Here is a 17,687-nt window from a genome sequence, read left to right as displayed (position 1 = left end):
AGAGGATAGACTGTATGAGTATACCTGCTTTAAGAGGATAGACTGTATGAATATACCTGCTTTAAGAGGATAGACTGTATGAATATACCTGCTTTAAGAGGATAGACTGAATGAATATACCTGCTTTAAGAGGATAGACTGAATGAATATACCTGCTTTAAGAGGATAGACTGAATGAATATACCTGCTTTAAGAGGATAGACTGTATGAATATACCTGCTTTAAGAGGATAGACTGTATGAATATACCTGCTTTAAGAAGATAGACTGTATGAGTATACCTGCTTTAAGAGGATAGACTGTATGAGTATACCTGCTTTAAGAGGATAGACTGTATGAATATACCTGCTTTAAGAGGATAGACTGTATGAATATACCTGCTTTAAGAGGATAGACTGTATGAATATACCTGCTTTAAGAGGATAGACTGTATGAATACACAGTATCTGCTTTGAGTAACTTGTACACATCTTTGTCAGGTCTGTGGCAAAACGCTCCAGGTTTCAGAATAGATGGCAAATTGACATATGGGCAAATTAAAATAGCATATCTGAAAAGGTGCTTACATTCTGCTGGGAGAAATGAGACAAAATGGGACTTAGAAACATTGTTTTCGACCTTCAGGTCTCACCATAGCCGCAGGAAGTAGGGGTGCACCCCCTGATAAATCAAAAAATGATTAGTGCACCTTTATTATTCCTGTACGAGCGGAGTAAAAATGATCGTCAACAGAATGGAGAAAACACTCCCCTGCATCCCCCCCCCCGTTGATAGAACCCCAACCCCAAAACATCTCCCCCCTTGCAAGTACAAGTAGTACTACGGAAGTGCATCATTTTATTTCACTATTCCACTTACATTAGTTTTCCTAGGTTGCAGTTTAAGTCATAAAAAGTACATTTTCATGGCTAAATGAGTTTCTGTAGCACTCGAAATTAGATGTTGGAGGTCCAGAGGTAAACACACACAACGTTTTTAATAAGAAACAATACTTTCACCTAATGTGAAAGTGCTATAAGGGCCCCTAGGAGGAGATTACAGCCTTCTTACCCCCTCACACTAAGAAAAACAACAACATCCATAAAATCAAAAAATGTAAGTACCAGGAGTACGCTCGCTTGGCCCTCGACTCTTTCTATTTTAATTACCTCCGTAAATCCAAGTACTCAGCGGCTTAGTGATTTTTAACACGCACGCACTCTCCCCCTCTCTCTCTCTCTCTCTCTTTCTCTCTTTCTCTCTCTCTCTCTCCCTCCCTCCCTCTCTTTCTCTCTCTCTCTCTCTCCCTCCCTCCCTCTCCCTTCTCTGCCTCTCCCCCTCTCTCCCCCTCTCTCTCTCTCCCCCCCCTCTCTCCCCCCTCTCTCTAATTCATTGTTAACCACCCACCCCACCCTCCCCTGCCTAGTTCCCATGGCTTCCCCTAGTGGGGAGTGATGGATACAGCTGGAGTTGGCTGGGAAGATCTCAGCACAGTCAGCTGACAGACGTAGGGGCCTAATCCTTCTGCACCTCTAGGCGTTTCAGGTATCCCCAGCCACAGAGAGGCAATCCTTCAGACCCTGGTTCTCTCTGCCTGTTTCCTGTATGTCTGTCCCCCCGGCCCGCGCTGTGCTGGCTGGTAGTGGCTGGACACAGGCCCATCACTGTAGAGCTGAGAGGGTGGAGAATGGAGGGGGGATTACGGCTGTGGATGAAACCTCAGCATGGCTGCTTCTCTATTCACTGAAAGATGTTCTGGACTGAGTCCATTACCAAACAGGGATAGAACAGCTGCCAGAGCTGGAGAGGGGGAATTATTGGGATGTGTAATGGAATGGACCATGTGTGTGTGTTTGTGTGTGTGTGTGCGCGCAGCATTCACAAACTCTTTAGCCCAGTTAGCCTAATCGAAGATTCCATATAATTTATAATACAGAACGTAGTTGTCATCCTCATCATCATCATCATCATCATTATTCCTACTATGGCCATGCTTCAACATCTAGTGATGATGATTGTGGTAACGAGGTGGAGGTAGGAGGAAGAGACAGACTGCTCTTCTTCATCGTAGATACCAAGGTTGCCACCACAATGTCAACCCAGACTCCAGGGCCTCACAGACTGCAGAACACACTAGAAATCACTAGAAACCCTCTCTGACACCATAATCTTGAATTCCTAACAAGGCAGGGACCTCTCTGCTCTACGATCCCAGAGAAAGACACAGGGAAGCTGACTTTTTTCCCACTTGTCTTTTAATTAGTTTAACATGGAAAAAGTGATGCATTCTGGTACGTACTTTTCATTAAGCTGCCACCAAACATCCCTGGTGGGTTCGCTCTCGTTCCGTAACACCGGTGGGGATATGGGTAGGTTTATTGGTGTAAACCAGGGGTTATTTTATTTTTTGTTTTTTTGTCCAATCAAAACCATTTTTTTGTTCCATTCCACTGTTCCGACCAGCAAAATATAGTTCTGAACCGGTTCTAACACATATTTTAAAAACGGTTAATACCTTTCCTTTCTGATCCTTTTTAAAACTCAGAAATCGAGCAGGACAATATATTTACATGGACATTAAATTACTTCACCAATCAGTGCGGATAGAGCAACTTGATATGGAGTTGGCAAGCTATTTACATGCATTGCACAGGCGAGAGAAAGCGAGAGAGGGTAGGGGAGGAGGCTTGACATCTTTTTGTTATGACATGCATTATCTGAATTAGTCCCACAGAATTATACGACATACATTATCTGAATTAGTCCCACAGAATTATACGACATGCATTATCTGAATTAGACCTACAGGATTATACGACATGCATTATCTGAATTAGACCCACAGAATTATACAACATGCATTATCTGAATTAGACCCACAGAATTATTCAACATGCATTATCTGAATTAGACCCACAGAATTATACAACATGCATTATCTGAATTAGACCCACAGAATTATACAACATGCATTATCTGAATTAGAACCACAGAATTATACAACATGCATTGTCTGAATTAGGCCCAAAGAATTATACTTAAGGAGGATTGTCTTCTGTGAAAGAACTTTGAATGTCTTTGAACTTCAGAGAGTTGGCTTAACGTTGGACCAGCTAGCTAGCTATAGGTGGCAGGTAACTTAGCGGTTAAGCGCATTGGGCCATTAACTGAAAGGGCACTGGTTCAAATCCCAGAGCTGGCAAGTTGGAATAATCTACCGTCCTGTCCTTGAGCTAGGCAGTTCACACCAAACGACAACATTGATTACGACAGCCCCCCACACCTGTCTGATTAAGAGGGGTTGGGTTAAATGCTGAATACACACTTCGGTTGAATGCATTCAGTTTTTGCAACTGACTGGGTATCCCCTCTCCCCTAACAAGCTTGTGTGTGCAGAGTGGCAATACAAACATATAATTAATCAATATAATGAATCCAATGTGATCGATGTAGTATCCTTAACTAGCATTGAAAAGGTTAATCCATTCTTCTCTAAATCACGCTTGTAACATCAGTAGGCTACTATACGTTGGAGGGAGATGGGTAGAAAGGTTATGCATACACACACACTGGCAAAAGTATTTTCGGCAGACACTGGAATAACTTTTCTAAGTGACAGAGTGAGGAATTTGCATAGGCTCTTTTGTTGCGTTTTTTGTGGTGTTGAAAAAAAAAATGAATGGAACGTAAAATAACGTTATTAATTGGTTCCAATGCTTTAAAAATAACGTTATTAATTGGTTCCAATGCTTTTAAAATAACGGTTCTGTCCCGGAAGAGTATAGGTCACTTTCGTTCCCGGTTCTGATTATTTTCTTCCAAAAATGACGTTATATTCTGCTTTTCGATTCTGTTCGCTGAATCGGTTCCAACCCCTTGTGTAAACCCTGTCGAATTCATTAACACAAACGAAAAAGTAATTTGTTTCAACCTGCAAAGCCCAACACTCATCTCCTCAATCTTCTCCTCACCCAGCTGAGCCTGATGTTATTAGCCGTACTCCATTGGCGATGTTGGAGAGCTACACGCCATGTTGCCCACGGCGATGTTGGAGAGCTACACGCCATGTTGCCCATGGTGATGTTGGAGAGCTACACGCCATGTTGCCCACGGCGATGTTGGAGAGCTACACGCCATGTTGCCCATGGTGATGTTGGAGAGCTACACGTCATGTTGCCCACGGCGATGTTGGAGAGCTACACGTCATGTTGCCCACGGCGATGTTGGAGAGCTACACGTCATGTTGCCCACGACGATGTTGGAGAGCTACACGCCATGTTGCCCACGGCGATGTTGGAGAGCTACACGCCATGTTGCCCACGGCGATGTTGGAGAGCTACACGTCATGTTGCCCACGGCGATGTTGGAGAGCTACACGCCATGTTGCCCATGGTGATGTTGGAGAGCTACACGCCATGTTGCCCACGGCGATGTTGGAGAGCTACACGACATGTTGCCCACGGTGATGTTGGAGAGCTACACGCCATGTTGCCCACGGCGATGTTGGAGAGCTACACGCCATGTTGCCCACGGCGATGTTGGAGAGCTACACGCCATGTTGCCCACGGCGATGTTGGAGAGCTACACGCCATGTTGCCCATGGTGATGTTGGAGAGCTACACGTCATGTTGCCCATGGTGATGTTGGAGAGCTACACGCCATGTTGCCCATGGCGATGTTGGAGAGCTACACGCCATGTTGCCCATGGTGATGTTGGAGAGCTACACGCCATGTTGCCCACGGCGATGTTGGAGAGCTACACGCCATGTTGCCCACGGTGATGTTGGAGAGCTACACGTCATGTTGCCCATGGTGATGTTGGAGAGCTACACGCCATGATGCCCATGGTGATGTTGGAGAGCTACACGCCATGTTTCCCATGGTGATGTTGGAGAGCTACACGTCATGTTGCCCATGGTGATGTTGGAGAGCTACACGTCATGTTGCCCATGGTGATGTTGGAGAGCTACACGTCATGTTAGCCACATAGGGAAAGGTTACTGTGACTTGTTGTTTTTGTTCATTTGTCACTATTTTAGGACATTTGTTTCTTTTTTTTTATTCATTTGTTCCCCTCCCTTTGTTAATTGCATTTAATTAACATTTGGAGAATTTCTTTCTGATGGAGGAGGGGAAGGGAAGGGAAGGGAAGGGAGAGGAAGGCTGAAAATGCCACAGTTTTACTTTGTTCTTCTATCTTTTCACTTTAAGTGCATTCTGCATTGGCATGCTAAGTTGGGTTCTGGGACCATTCCTCTTTTGTGATTGGACAAATGTCCCTCCCACCTTTCAGGGTAGAGTAGACATTATTAATTATGGCCCATTCATTAAGACCGGCTGTTGTTATGTTGTTGTTTATCGGCATAATTACTAGAAGGCTTTTTCTTGATTGAACTCATTTTTCGAGGGGAAAGGAGAGGATAGAGGATGGAAAACCATTTTCTTTCTCTGGGAGAAAGAGGAACAATTTTTCACCGGTTTGCTTCTGAGAGTTATCCCTCTTTTCCTTCATGTTTTGATGAATCGACGGATACCTTTGAGGAGGATAAATGACAGAATGTCTTTATGAGTTAACATACTTTTGTGCAATAAAATAACTATAAAATAATACATATATACTGCTCAAAAAATAAAGGGAACACTTAAACAACACATCCTAGATCTGAATGAAAGAAATAATCTTATTAAATACTTTTTTCTTTACATAGTTGAATGTGCTGACAACAAAATCACACAAAAATAATCAATGGAAATCCAATTTATCAACCCAAGGAGGTCTGGATTTGGAGTCACACTCAGAATTAAACTGGAAAACCACACTACAGGCTGATCCAACTTTGATGTAATGTCCTTAAAACAAGTCAAAATGAGGCTCAGTAGTGTGTGTGGCCTCCACGTGCCTGTATGACCTCCCTACAACGCCTGGGCATGCTCCTGATGAGGTGGTGGATGGTCTCCTGAGGGATCTCCTCCCAGACCTGGACTAAAGCATCCGCCAACTCCTGGACAGTCTGTGGTGCAACGTGGTGTTGGTGGATGGAGCGAGACATGATGTCCCAGATGTGCTCAATTGGATTCAGGTCTGGGGAACGGGCGGGCCAGTCCATAGCATCAATGCCTTCCTCTTGCAGGAACTGCTGACACACTCCAGCCACATGAGGTCTAGCATTGTCTTGCATTAGGAGGAACCCAGGGCCAACCGCACCAGCATATGGTCTCACAAGGGGTCTGAGGATCTCATCTCGGTACCTAATGGCAGTCAGGCTACCTCTGGCGAGCACATAGAGGGCTGTGTGGCCCCCCAAAGAAATGCCACAACATGACTGACCCACCGCCAAACTGGTCATGCTGGAGGATGTTGCAGGCAGCAGAACGTTCTCCACGGCGTCTCCAGACTCTGTCACGTCTGTCACGTGCTCAGTGTGAACCTGCTTTCATCTGTGAAGAGCACAGGGTGCCAGTGGCGAATTTGCCAATCTTGGTGTTCTCTGGCAAATGCCAAACGTCCTGCACGGTGTTGGGCTGTAAGCACAACCCCCACCTGTGGACGTCGGGCCCTCATACCACCCTCATTGAGTCTGTTTCTGACCGTTTGAGCACACACATGCACATTTGTGGCCTGCTGGAGGTCATTTTGCAGTGCTCTGGCAGTGCTTCTCCTGCTCTTCCTTGCACAAAGGCGGAGGTAGCGGTCCTGCTGCTGGGTTGTTGCCCTCCTACGGCCTCCTCCACGTCTCCTGATGTACTGGCCTGTCTCCTGGTAGCGCCTCCATGCTCTGGACACTACGCTGACAGACACAGCAAACCTTCTTGCCACAGCTCGCATTGATGTGCTATCGTGGATGAGCTGCACTACCTGAGCCACTTGTGTGGGTTGTAGACTCCGTCTCATGCTACCACTAGAGTGAAAGCACCGCCAGCATTCAAAAGTGTCCAAAACATCAGTCAGGAAGCATAGGAACTGAGAAGTGGTCTGTGGTCACCACCTGCAGAACCACTCCTTTATTGGGGGTGTCTTGCTAATTGCCTATAATTTCCACCTGTTGTCTATTCCATTTGCACAACAGCATGTGAAATGTATTGTCAATCAGTGTTGCTTCCTAAGTGGACAGATTGATTTCACAGAAGTGTGATTGACTTGGAGTTACATTGTGTTGTTTAAGTGTTCCCTTTATTTTTTTGAGCAGTGTATAATAAGAGATGTTCTCTGGCTGCAGCCTAGCAGAAGTTAATAGTATCTCTGTGGCAAATGGCTGGTGTCTAGTTTGTGAAACATGCTAAACTGAATCCAGACTCTTTTCAAATTACCATACTAGCATACCACCTCTTTAGAACATGGCATTGCACTTGGGATAAATTCTAAGTTGTATTCTAATATTATAATTATTTTTTTTACCTTTATTTAACTAGGCATGTCAGTTAAGAAAAAGTTCTTATTTCCAATGACGGCCTAGGAACAACAACTGCCTTGTTGTGGGGCAGAAGGACAGATTTGTATCTTGTCAGCTCGGGGATTCGATCTTGCAACCTTTCAGTTACTAGTCCAACGCTCTAATCACTAGGCTACCTGCCGCCCAGATAGCAGAATGTAGCCTTGCCCTTCATTAGGGGCAATGTGAGGCAGGTGAGAGGTCAAAGGGGCATGTACATGTCAACAAAGACGAGGACGGAGAAAGCAGTGATGCAATTAGCAAATTAGACCATAATTGGCACAACCCACAAAGTAAAAAAAAAATGACAGATGAAATCACTCAAATAAAACACAGTAACATCACAGAAGCCAACATGAGAGTAAATGGCTGGTGTATCTACAGGGACGGCTACACCATTGGGCATGCCGACATACTTACATTGATCAAAGTGTAATTAAGCAGTAATTACAATTTAATGTCAGCATTAAATGTTAAACACCGGAAATGATGAGTAATTCCACTGCCATATTATTCACAGATTATTTTTTATTTTTTGTTAACTCGGTAGGCAAACGCACACCTTGATTAAAAACAAATGATTAATCATCATGTTTTATTACTTTGATGTTACAATAACCACAGATAGTCATAATAACACACAATTATCCTTTCCATATCCAATTAGGCCCCTTTATTGAACTGGCATGTGTCAACAGAGGGATTGAAACCAGTAGCATAAAAATCTGGTAGCTGTGTAAAAAGATAAATCATTATATAAGAAGATAATAAATCTCCATATTATACATACAAGTGGTGTGATACCATAATTATCATGCTATGAAGCCTACAGTAACTCATGCTAAGTAACGTTATTTATAATAGGTCAGACCTCCTATACAACAATGACATGCAATTCACAAACAGCTCATAAAATGAGTCACAAAAGGGAAAGACATGGGCCCGTCTAAACACTAATAGCCACCGAGTCAGACACGCTTGTTTTCTGACTCCTAACTAACAAGCACATACTTTTTTTTAAAGTGCAACAATGGTGTCAAGTCACCAAGGATGATCCCTCCTCAAGGAGCGAGTCACCGGATTACCCTAAGCTGATTCTCCATAATTTACCCTCACCGAGTGGAAAAAGCACAATCCTGGATTCACGTTCATAACTCCCTGTCCCTATCTTGTTCCCCCCCACTTCATTGTTGTCTCTGGAATGTCGGGAGCGCTGAGGTGTATGTCAACGAAAGCTCGGAAGCTATAAAATGTGCAATTTAGAGTTGGAGGGAATTTGAATTATGCTAGCATGTGGTCCAACCTCTGTGTTGTGGGGGTGCCTCAACACTTTTACAGTTCATGTATTCAGTCCTTAATAGGGGATGCTGATTTATCCCCATATTTCTCACCTTGACTGTAACACACTCAAAGGAACTGACTGGATGGCCCTATTTATAACCTGCCAAGTGGGTTCTGTGCACCGAGGTGACTCGCGCCATACATGTGCAAATACGTTTGATGACAATGATTTGATGGAGGAGGCTATCAAGCTGAAAACAGAGAATGTATTACACATAACATACACTACCGTTCAAAAGTTTGGGGTCACCTAGAAATGTCCTTGTTTTTGAAAGAAAATCACATTTTTTGGTCCATTAAAATAACATCAAATTGATCAGAAATACAGTGTGGAAATACAGTCCAGGCAGATTTGCAAAGAAAAAGCCATATCTCAGACTGGCCAATAAAAACAAATTATTAAAATGGGCAAAAGAACACAGACAGTAGACAGAGGAACTCTGCCTAGAAGGCCAGCATCCCGGAGTCGCCTCTTCACTTTTGACGTTGAGACTGGTGTTTTGCGGGTACTATTTAATGAAGCTGCAAGTTGAGGACTTGTGAGGCATCTGTTTCTCAAACTAGACACTCTAATGTACTTGTCCTCTTGCTCAGTTGTGCACCGGGGCCTCATACTCCTCTTTCTATTCTGGTTAGAGACAGTTTACGCTGTTCTGTGAAGGGAGTAGTACACAGCATTGTACGAGATCTTCAGTTTGTTGGCAATTTCTCACATGGAATAGCCTTCATTTCTCAGAACAAGAATAGACTGACGAGTTTCATTAGAAGTGATTTGTTTCTGGCCATTTTGAGCCTGTAATCGAAGCCACAAATGCTGATGCTCCAGATACTTAACTAATCTAATGAAGTTCAATTTCATTGCTTCTTCAAAAAAAATGTTTTTACCTTTATTTCACTAGGCAAGTCAGTTAAGAACAGATTCTTATTTTCAATGACAGCCTAGGAACAGTGGGTTAACTGCCTGTTCAGGGGCAGAACAACAGAATTGTACCTTGTCAGCTCAGGGATTTAAACTTGCAAACTTTTGGTTACTAGTCCAACACTCTAACCACTAGGCTACGCTGCCGCCCCAGCGGGACAACTGTAGCAAATCAGGACAACAGTTTTCAGCTTTGCTAACATAATTGCGAAAGAGTTTACTAATGATCAATTAGCCTTTTAAAATTATAAACTTAGATTAGCTAACACAACATGCCATTGGAACACAGGAGTGATGGTTGACGATAATAGGCCTCTATACGCGTATGTAGATATTCCATAAAAATCTACCGTTTCCAGCTACAATAGTCATTTACAACATTAACAATGTCTATACTGTATTTCTGATCAATTTTATGTTATTTTAATGGACCAAAATATGCTTTTCTTTCAAAAATAAGGACATTTCTAAGTGACCCCAAACTTCTGACCGGTAGTGTATATTGTACAGTACAGAATAATACAATGCCCATTCTAGAAATGACACACTGAGGCCCACATGGGCCATCTTTATGAAGTCAATGGGATCGCTAGATAACTGAAGATTGGGTTTCTAAAAACAGATACTACAGGCCTGACACCCAGGTACACTGGTAGTGTACCTTCAGCCCAGCAGAACGTTGGGACCGTCATATTGATGTACCATTTGAGAGAACGCAGAGGAAGGTCCCCCCCCTACATGACCCTCTGGCTCAGAGCAATGTGGGATCCAAACTAACCCAGGATGTGTAAAGGAAAAGCAGCTTTCAGAAAAGTGATTTCATTACATTTTATCCTCCATCCCTAGTTTGTCTTTGAGCTCTGGTCATGCTGGTCTCTGAGTGGCTGGGGGTCACTGGGGGTCGCTGAGAGTCACTGGGGTGACTGGGTGTGCCACTACAGCAGTCCACTGCTGCAGACACGATCACTGTGTCATGGCCAAAGACTAATCCGTGGTGTTAGGAGTGCTTAGAACCACGGAATTGGGCCATCACATTTGGCACAACTCCACGGCAAACAGCTTTTACTGTAAAAAAGACTATGATATTCCTAAAGCTACTCAGTAACTTAGACTAAAAGTTCAGCCATGAACAGATACTGCATGTTTGTATTGATGCAAAGTGAATAATCTATATGGCCTGACATAGGAAGTTAAAACCAGGGTGGCAGGTAGCCTAGCAGTTAACAGAGTTGGGCCAGTATCCGAAGTGTCACTGGTTTGAATCCCCGAGCCGACTAGGTGAAAACATCTGTCAATGTGCCCTTGAACAAGGCACTTAACCCTAATTGCTCTGGAGAAGAAAGTCTGCAAAAAACATGAATATATATATATATATATATATATATATATATATATATATATATATATGTATCTTAGTGATGGAACAGTGACTTCAGAAAGTATTAAGACCTCTTGACTTATTCCACATTTTGTGCTTTATTCCTCATCAATCTACACACAATATCCCATATTGACATAGCGAAAACAGGTTAAAAAAAATGTCAGACCCTTTGTTATGAGATGAAATTGAGCTCAGGTTCATCAAGTTTCTATTGATCTACAAGTTGATTGGTGTCCACCTATGGATCATTCAATTGATTGGGCATGATTTGGAAAGGCACACACCTGTCTATATAAAGTCCCAGAGTTGACAGTGCATGTCAGAGCAAAAACCAAGCCATGAGGTCAAAGGAATTGTCTGCAGAGCTCCGAGACAGGATTGTGTCTAGGGACAGATCTGGGGAAGGGTACCAAAACATTTCTGCATTACTGAAGGTCCGCAAGAACACAGTGGCCTCCATAATTTGGAACCACGAAGACTCTTCCAAGAGCTGGAAGAGCTGGCAAGCAATGCAGGTGTAGAAGCACGGTGGCTAGGAACCTGCCAGAAGGACAACCAGCTACGCAGTACTCCACCAATCAGGCCTCTATGTTAGAATGGCCAGACGAAATCCACTCTTCAGTAAAAGACACATGACAGCCCGCTTGGAGCTTGCAAAAAGGCACCTAAAGGAATCAGACCATGAGAAAAAAGATTCTCTGGTCTGATGAAACCAAGATTGAACTCTTTGGCCTGAATGGCAAGTGTCACATCTGGAGGAAACCTGGCATCACCTGACCTTCCAATAGGACATCGACCCTAAGCACACAGCTAAGACAATGCAGGAGTGGCTTCGGGATATGTCTCTGAATGTCCTTGAGTGGCCCTCTTAGAGCCCGGGCTTGAACCTGATCGAACATCTCTGAAGAGACCTGCAAAGTAGAGTATATTGGGATAAATTGCAGGCCACACTACTTGCCTACAGAGTTCTCAGCTATACTTTTCGTGGCTGTTTATTTACCACCACAGACAGATGCCGGCACTAAGACCGCACTCAGCCAGCTGTATAAGGAAATAAGCTAACAGGAAACTACTAACCCAGAGGCGGCGCTCCTAGTGGCCGGAGACTTTAATGTAGGGAAACTTAAATCAGTTCTACCAAATCTCTATCAACATGTTAAATGTGCAACCAGAGGGAAAAAAATTCTAGATCACCTGTACTCCACAGACAGAGACGTGTACAAAGCTCTCCCTCGCCCTCCATTTGGTAAATCCGACCACAACTCTATCCTCCTGATTCCTGCTTACAAGCAAAAATTAAAGCAGGAAGCACCAGTGACTCAGTCTATAAAAAAATGATCAGGTGAAGCAGATGCAAAACTACAGGACTGTTTTGCTATCACAGACTGGAAAAACTTCTGGGATTCTTCCGATGACATTAAGGAATACACCACATCAGTCACTGGCTTTATCAATAAGTGCATTGAGGACGACGTCCCCACAGTGACTGTACGTACATACCCCAACCAGAAGCCATGGATTACAGGCAACATTCGCACTGAGCTAAAGGGTAGAGCTGCCGCTTTCAAGGTGCGGGACTCTAACCCGGAAGCTTACAAGGAATCCCGCTATGCCCTGCGACGAACCATCAAACAGGCAAAGCATCAATACAGGGCTTAGTTTGAATCATACTACACAGGCTCCGACGCTCGTGCGATGTGGCATGGCTTGCAAACTATTACAGACTACAAAGGGAAGCACAGCCGCGAGCTGCCCAGTGACACCAGCCTACCAGACAAGCTAAATCACTTCTATGCTCGCTTCGAGGCAAGCAACACTGAGGCATGCATGAGAGCATCAGCTGTTCCGGACGACTGTGTGATCACGCTTTCCGTAGCTGACGTGAGTAAGACCTTTAAAAAGACCAACATTCACAAGGCTGCGGGGCCAGATGGATTACCAGGACGTGTGCTCCAGGCATGTGCTGACCAACTGGCAGGTGTCTTCACTGCCATTTTCAACATGTCCCTGATTGAGTCTGTAGTACCAACATGCTTCAAGCAGACCACCATAGTCAATGTTCCCAAGAACACAAGGGCAACCTGCCTAAATGATTACAGACTCGTAGCACTCACGTCCGTAGCCATGAAGTGCTTTGAAAGGCTGGTAATGGCTCACATCAACACCATTATCCCAGAAACCCTAGACCCACTCCAATTGTCATACCGCCCAAACAGATCCACAGATGATGCAATCTCTATTGCACTCCACACTGCCCTTTCCCACCTGGACAAAAGGAACACCTATGTGAGAATGCTATTCATTGACTACAGCTCACTGTTCAACACCATAGTACCCTCAAAGCTCATCACTAAGCTAAGGAACCTGGGACTAAACACCTCCCTCTGCTACTGGATCCTGGACTTCCTGACGGGCTGCCCCCAGGTGGTGAGGGTAGGTAGCAACACATCTGCCACGCTGATCCTCAACGCTGGAGCTCCCCAGGGGTGCGTACTCAGTCCCCTCCTGTACTCACAGTTCACCCACAACTGCACGGCCAGGCACGACTCTAACACCATCATTAAGTTTGCTGACGACACAACAGTGGTAGGCCTGATCACCGACAATGACGAGACAGCCTATATGGAGGAGGTCAGAGACCTGACCGGGTGGTGCCAGAATAACAACCTATCCCTCCCAAGACTAATAACAACCTATCCATCCCAAGACTAAGGAGATGATTGTGGACTACAGGAAAAGGAGCACCGAGCACGTCCCCATTCTCATCGATGGGGCTGTAGTGGAGCAGGTTGAGAGCTTCAAATTCCTTGGTGTCCACATCAACAACAAACTAGAATGGTCCAAGCACACCAAGACAGTCGTGAAGAGGGCACGACAAAGCCTATTCCCCCTCAGGAAACTAAAAAGATTTGGCATGGGTCATGAGATCCTCAAAAGGTTCTACAGCTTCAACATCGAGACCATCCTGACCGGTTGCATCACTGCCTGGTACGGAAATTGCTCTGCCTCCGACCACAAGGCAATTCAGAGGGTAGTGCGTACAGCCCAGTACATCACTGGGGCAAAGCTGCCTGCCATCCAGGACCTCTGGAACAGGCGGTGTCAGAGGAAGGGCCTGAAAATTGTCAAAGACCCCAGCCACCCCAGTCATAGACTGTTCTTTCTACTACCGCATGGCAAGCGGTACCGGAGTGCCAAGCCAAGGACAAAATGGATTCTCAACAGTTTTTACCCCCAAGCCATAAGACTCCTGAACAGGTAACCAAATGGTTACCCGGACTATTTGCATTGTGTGCCCCCCAACCCCTCTTTTACGCAGCTGCTACTCTGTTCATCATATATGCATAGTCACTTTAACCATACCCACATGTACTGTTGTTTTATTTCTTTACTTACCTACACACACACACACACACACACACACACACACACACACACACACACACACACACACACACACACACACACACACACACACACACACACACACACACACACACACACACAGACACAGACACACACACACACACACACACACTTTTTTTTCACACTATTGGTTAGAGCCTGTAAGTAAGCATTTCACTGTAAGGTCTACACCTGTTGTATTCAGCGCAGGTGACAAATAAACTTTGATTTGATTTGATTTGAAATAGCTGTGCATCAATGCTCCCAATCCAACCTGACAGAGCTTGAGAGGATCTGCAAAAAGAATTGAAGAACTCCCCAAATACAGGTGTGCCAAACTTGTAGCATCATACCCAAGAAGAGTCAAGGCTGTAATCGCTGCCAAAGCTGATTCAACAAAGTACTGAGTAAAGCGTCTGAATACTTATGTAAATGTGATATTTCAGTTTATAATTTTTTATACATTTGCAAAAAATGTATAAGAAACTGTTTTTGCTTTTTCATTATGGGGTATTATGCAGTAGATTGATGAGGGATTTTAAAACAATACATTTTAGAATAAGGCTGTAACATAACAAAATGTGGAAAAGTCAAGGGGTCAGAATAACCAAATTTTACCCTCAAGGAACACCGACTGTGTCCACTCTTTTCAACTTCCTCCATGGTTGGGCTCCCAAGTGGCGCAGTGGTCTAAGGCACTGCATCTCAGCTAGAGGTGTCACTACAGACAACCTGGTTTTAACCCAGACTGTATCACAACCGGCTGTTATTGGAAGTCCCATAGGGCGACGCACAACTGGCCCAGAGTTTGGCCGGTGTAGGCCGTCATTGTAAATAAGAATTTGTTCTTAACTGACTTGCCTGGTTAAATATACACTGCTCAAAAAAAAATAAGTGAACACTTAAACAACACAATGTAACTCCAAGTCAATCACACTTCTGTGAAATCAAACTGTCCACTTAGGAAGCAACACTGATTGACAATACATTTCACATGCTGTTGTGCAAATGGAATAGACAACAGGTGGAAATTATAGGCAATTAGCAAGACACCCCCAATAAAGGAGTGGTTCTGCAGGTGGTGACCACAGACCACTTCTCAGTTCCTATGCTTCCTGGCTGATGTTTTGGTCACTTTTGAATGCTGGCGGTGCTTTCATTCTAGTGGTAGCATGAGACGGAGTCTACAACCCACACAAGTGGCTCAGGTAGTGCAGCTCATCCAGGATGGCACATCAATGCGAGCTGTGGCAAGAAGATTTGCTGTGTCTATCAGCGTAGTGTCCAGAGCATGGAGGCGCTACAAGGAGACAGGCCAGTACATCAGGAGATGTGGAGGAGGCCGTAGGAGGGCAACAACCCAGCAGCAGGACCGCTACCTCCGCCTTTGTGCAAGGAGGAGCAGGAGGAGCACTGCCAGAGCCCTGCAAAATGACCTCCAGCAGGCCACAAATGTGTGTGTCTGCTCAAACGGTCAGAAACAGACTCCATGAGGGTGGTATGAGGGCCCGACATCCACAGGTGGGGGTTGTGCTTACAGCCCAACACCGTGCAGGACGTTTGGCATTTGCCAGAGAACACCAAGATTGGCAAATTCGCCACTGGCGCCCTGTGCTCTTCACAGATGAAAGCAGGTTCACACTGAGCACATGTGACAGACGTGACAGAGTCTGGAGATGCCGTGGAGAACATTCTGCTGCCTGCAACATCCTCCAGCATGACCGGTTTGGCGGTGGGTCAGTCATGGTGTGGGGTGGCATTTCTTTGGGGGGCAGCACAGCCCTCCATGTGCTCGCCAGAGGTAGCCTGACTGCCATTAGGTACCGAGGTGAGATCCTCAGACCCCCTGTGAGACCATATGCTGGTGCAGTTGGCCCTGGGTTCCTCCTAATGCAAGACAATGCTAGACCTCATGTGGCTGGAGTGTGTCAGCAGTTCCTGCAAGAGGAAGGCATTGATGCTATGGACTGGCCCGCCCGTTCCCCAGACCTGAATCCAATTGTGCACATCTGGGACATCATGTCTCGCTCCATCCACCAACGCCACGTTGCACCACAGACTGTCCAGGAGTTGGCGGATGCTTTAGTCCAGGTCTGGGAGGAGATCCCTTAGGAGACCATCCGCCACCTCATCAGGAGCATGCCCAGGTGTTGTAGGGAGGTCATACAGGCACGTGGAGGCCACACACACTACTGAGCCTCATTTTGACTTGTTTTAAGGACATTACATCAAAGTTGGATCAGCCTGTAGTGTGGTTTTCCACTTTAATTTTGAGTGTGACTCCAAATCCAGACCTCCATGGGTTGATAAATTGGATTTCCATTGATTATTTTTGTGTGATTTTGTTGTCAGCACATTCAACTATGTAAAGAAAAAAGTATTTAATAAGATTATTTCATTCATTCAGATCTAGACTGTGTTATTTTAGTGTTCCCTTAATTTTTTTGAGCAGTGTATATATATTTTTTTTTATCGATCAATGTGAATGTACATTTGTGAATTCTATCAAATCGACTAATCAGCCAATTACCTCTAGCTCCTATCAGAGGATGCTGCTTCAGACCTGTGGTGGAAGATGAGGGGAAATGAGCTGTCATACAGTTGCATTGCCAGCAGTTACACCGGAATCAGATCGATCTCCCAATGATTGCTTTGTTGAGGAGAAAACCAAGAGCTTCACATAGCCTTGAGTCAACAGTAGAGGGCAGGATGGAGAAATGTAGTAGAGCAGTCTCCTGACACTTTACTTGGACTTTATCGACAGTCATTTTTACCATTCTTGACATTTTCATAATTTGTCCAATAGAACATACTTGTTGTAGTGACTATTTCCTGTTGTAGTTGATAGCAGTAAAGCCACAATTAAGGCAGTAGTAGTTTTGCTACAGTAGGCCTAGCTGAGCAGTTGCCATAGTTACCAAAGTATGTGTGCATTTTGTGTACAGTATTCAAGTAATTAAGTAAAAATACTTTACAGTACTACTTAAGTAGTTTTTTTGGGTATCTGTACTTTACTTTACTATTTATATTTTTGACTACTTCTACTTTTACTTCACTACATTCCAAAAGAAAATAATGTACTTTTTACTCCATACATTTTCCCTGAAACATTTTGAATGCTTAGCAGGACAGAAAAGGGTCCAATTCGCACACTAATCAGGAGAACATCCCTGGTCATCCCTAATGCTTCTGATCTGGAGGACTCGCTAAACACAACTGCTTTGTTTTTAAAT

This window comes from Salmo salar, chromosome 07 (genome assembly GCF_965601325.2).
Source record: "Salmo salar chromosome 07, fSalSal1, whole genome shotgun sequence".
In the NCBI taxonomy this organism is placed as follows: Eukaryota; Metazoa; Chordata; class Actinopteri; order Salmoniformes; family Salmonidae; genus Salmo; species Salmo salar.
Note: the sequence above shows the minus strand (reverse complement) of the source record.